Raw genomic sequence first — 4,334 nt, 5'->3', positions numbered from 1 at the left:
TTTTATTGCCAAATAATATTTCAATGTATGGACAGACCACATGTTTTTCTCCATTTATCAGTTTATGGACATTTGAGTTGTTTCCACTTTTGGCTATTTTGAACAATGCTGCTGGGAACATTTGCATACAACTTACGGACATAGGTTTTCATTTCTCTTGTATATTTGACTAATCATGGAATTGTTAGGTCATAGGGTAGTACTGTGTTTAACCTTTTGAAGAACTGTCAGTTTTCCAAAGTGGACTGCACCTTTTTGCATCCCCACCAGGAGAGTATGGAGGGTTCCAATGTTGCCACATGGTTGCCAACACTTATTATCTGTCTTTCATTATAGCCATTTTAGTGGGTGTGGTGTCTCTTTGTGGAATAAACTTTTTTTTTTTTTTGAGACGGAGTCTCATTCTGTCGCCCAGGCTGGAGTGCAGTGGTGTGATCTTGGCTCACTGCAAGCTCCACCTCCCGGGTTCATGCCATTCTCCTGCCTCAGCCTCCCAAGTAGCTGGGACTACAGGCGCCCGCTACCACACCCGGCTTATTTTTTGTATTTTTAGTAGAGATGGGTTTCTCCGTGTTAGCCAGGATGGTCTCAATCTCCTGACCTCGTGATCCACCTGTCTCGGCCTCCCAAAATGCTGGGATTACAGGCCTGAGCCACCTCACCCAGCGAAATACACTTTTTTTTTTTTTTTGAGACAGAGTCTTACTCTGTTGCCCAGGCTAGAGTGCAGTGGCATGATCTCCACTCAATACAAGCTCTGCCTCCCAGGTTCACGCAATTCTCCTGCCTCTGCCTCTCAAGTAGCTGGGACTACAGGCGCCCACCACCACGCCCGGCTAATTTTTTGTATTTTTAGTAGAGACGGGGTTTCACCATATTAGCCAGGATGGTCTCGATCTCCTGACCTCGTGATCTGTCCGCCTCGGACTCCCAAAGTGCTGGGCTTACAGGCGTGAGCCACTGCGCCCAGCCAGAATAAGCTTTTAAATGTGGAATAATTTAGATGCACAGAAAGGTTTTAAAAATAGTACTGAGAGTCCATTATGCCCACCCCCCTCCAATGTTAACATTATTTTTGGGAACAGCTTTATTGAGGTATAATGCATATGGCTTGTCACCCTCCTAACTATACAATTCAGTGTTTGTTAATATACTCACAGGGTTGCACAACTATCACCAATATCTAATTTTAGAGCATTTCATCATCCCAAAAAGAAATCCTATACCCATTAGCAATCACTCCCCATTCCCTCATTCCCTGACAACCACGAATCGACTTTCTGTCTCAGTGGATCTGCCTATTCCAAACATTTCATATACATGGATTCATACAACATGTGGTCTTTGTATATTCATGTACACATATTGATAAAGATCATTATAACCATATAGATGAAATGTTTTGTTTTTTGTTTTTGAGACAGTCTCACTCTGTCACCCAGGCTGGAGTGCAGTGGCACATCCTCCACTCACTAAAACCTCCACCTCCTGGGTTCAGGCGATTCTCATGCCTCTGGCCTTTTCTGTTCTTTTTTTTATTGAGATGGTCTCACTCCCATCACCCAGGCTGAGAGCAGTGGTGTGATCTTGGCTCAGTGCAGCCTTGACCTCCCAGGCTCAAGTGATCCTCCCACCTCAGCCTCCCCAGTAGCTGGGATTACAGGCGTGCACCACCACGCCCAGCTAATGTTTGTACAGATGGGGTTTTGCCATGTTGCCCAGGCTGCTCTTGAACTCCTGAGCTCTAGCAATCTGCCTGACTCAGCCTCCCAAAGTGCTGGGATTACAAGTGTGAGCCACAACATCTGGCTTTTTTTTTTTTTTTTTTGAGATAGAGTCTTGCTCTGTCACCAAGGCTGGAATACAGTGGCATGATCTCTCCTCACTGCAACTTCTTCTGCCTCTTGGGTTCAAGCGATTCTCCTGGCTCAGCCTCCTGAGCAGCTGGGATTATAGGCATGCACCAAAATGCCTGGCTAATTTTTATATTTTTAGTAGAGATGGGGTTTCACCATGTTGGCCAGGCTGGTCTCGAACTCCTGACCTCAGGTGATCTGCCCGCCGCAGCCTCCCAAAGTGCTAGGATTACAGGCATGGGCCACTGCGCCCGGCCTCTGCAGTTTTCACTCAGTGATATCTGTGAATATTATATTGTCGGTGCAATAGAGGTAGATTTACTTTATTCTTTTCAAAAAGTTACATAGGCCGGGTGCCATGGTTCACATCTACCTGAGGTGGGATGATCGCTTGAGCCCAGGAGTTTAAGATCAGCCTGGGCAACAGAGTGAGACCCCAGCTCTATAAAAAATTACCTGGGCATGGTGGCACGTGCCTGTAGTCCCAGCTACTTGGGAGGCTGAGATGGTAGGATCACCTGAGCCTAAGAAATCAAGGCTAAAGTGAGCAAGCTGTGCCACTGCATTCCAGCCTGGCCACAGAGTGAGACCTTGTCTCACAAAAAAAAAAAAAGGCTGGGCGAAGTGGCTCATGCCTATAATCCCAGCACTTTGGAAGCCTGAGGCGGGCAGATCACAAGATCAGGAGATGGAAACCATCCTGGCCAACATGGTGAAACCCCATCTGTAGTCTGCGTGCCTGTAGTCCCAGCTACTCAGGAGGCTGAGGTAGGAGAATTGCCTGAATCCGGGAGATGGAGGTTGCGGTGAGCTGAGATTGCGCCACTGCACTCCAGCCTGGGAGACAGAGCAAGACTCCGTCTCAAAAAATACATATATAATATATATTATTATATATAACATATTATATATTATATATAACATATGTTATATGTAACATATTATATAATATATATAACATATGTATAACATATATTACTATATATAACATATATATTACATATTATATGTAATATATTACATATCGCATTATATACAATATATTATGTGTTATATATAATATATTACTTATATAATATATTACATATTATATTATGTAATATATCTAATATATTACACATTATATTATATATTATATATTATATTGCACATATTTTATACATATATAATATATAAATATATACATATACATATTTATATAATATAATATATTAAATATATAATATATATATGAGGGTTTCATCTAATGCTTTTATCCATTGATGGCTATTGACTAGATCCATTATTTTACCAAAATGCAGATTTTCTGATTATATATATAAAACACTCATAGGAAATTTGACCATAGAGGGATCAGGCTCGGGCCACCTCAACCACTGATGAGTCTGTGTCAGTAAAAGCAGGACAGACAACTTGACATCATAGGCTATAGGCCTCCAGATGTGATGCAGTGTGACGCTCGCAGCACCGCCTGAATGTAACCAGGCCTTAAGAGTTTTCTTTCCGGCCATGCGCGGTGGCTCACGCCTATAATCCCAACACTTTCGGAGGCTGAGGCGGGCAGATCACCTGAGGTTAGGAGTTCAAGACCAGTCTGGCCAACATGGTGAAACCCTGTCTCTACTAAAAATACAAAAAATTAGTTGGGCATGCTGGCAGGTACAGGTAATTCCAGTTACTCGGGAGGATGAGGCAGGAGAATCTCTTGAACCCAGGAGGTGGAGGTTGCAGTGAGCCGATATTGCATCATTGCACTCCAGCCTGGGCAACAAGAGCAAAACTCCATCTCAAAAATAAAAGAGTTTTCTTTTTTTCTTTTAGAGACAAGGGCAGGGCGAGGTGGCATGTGCCTGTAAGTCCCAACTACTCTGGAGGCTGAGGCAGGGGGATCACTTGAGTCCAGAAGTTCTGGGCTATAGTGCAGTATGTCAATCAGGTGTCTGCACTAAGTTCGGCATCAACATCGTGACCTCCAGAGAGTGGGGGACCACCAGGTTGCCTAAGGAGTGGTGAACCGGCTCAGGCTGGAAATGAAACAGGTCAAAACTCCCATGCTGATCTGTAGTGGAATCATGCCTGTGAAAAGTCACTGCACACCAGCCTGGGCAATATAGCGAGACCCTGTCTCTTTATTTATTTACTTTTTTTGAGACGGAGTCTCGCTCCGTCGCCCAGGCTGGAGTGCAGTGGCCGGATCTCAGCTCACTGCAAGCTCCGCCTCCCAGATTCACGCCATTCTCCTGCCTCAGCCTCCCGAGTAGCTGGGACTACAGGCGCCTGCCACCATGCCCAGCTAATTTTTTTGTATTTTTAGTAGAGACGGGGTTTCACCGTGTTAGCCAGGATGGTCTCGATCTCCTGACCTCGTGATCCGCCCGCCTCGGCCTCCCAAAGTGCTGGCATTACAGGCGTGAGCCACCGTGCCCGGCCTGACCCTGTCTCTTTAAAAAGAAAAATAGGCTGGGCGTGATGGCTCAC

Source organism: Pan troglodytes, chromosome 9, assembly GCF_028858775.2.
Source record: "Pan troglodytes isolate AG18354 chromosome 9, NHGRI_mPanTro3-v2.0_pri, whole genome shotgun sequence".
Classification (NCBI taxonomy): domain Eukaryota; kingdom Metazoa; phylum Chordata; class Mammalia; order Primates; family Hominidae; genus Pan; species Pan troglodytes.
This window is presented reverse-complemented; position numbering follows the sequence as displayed.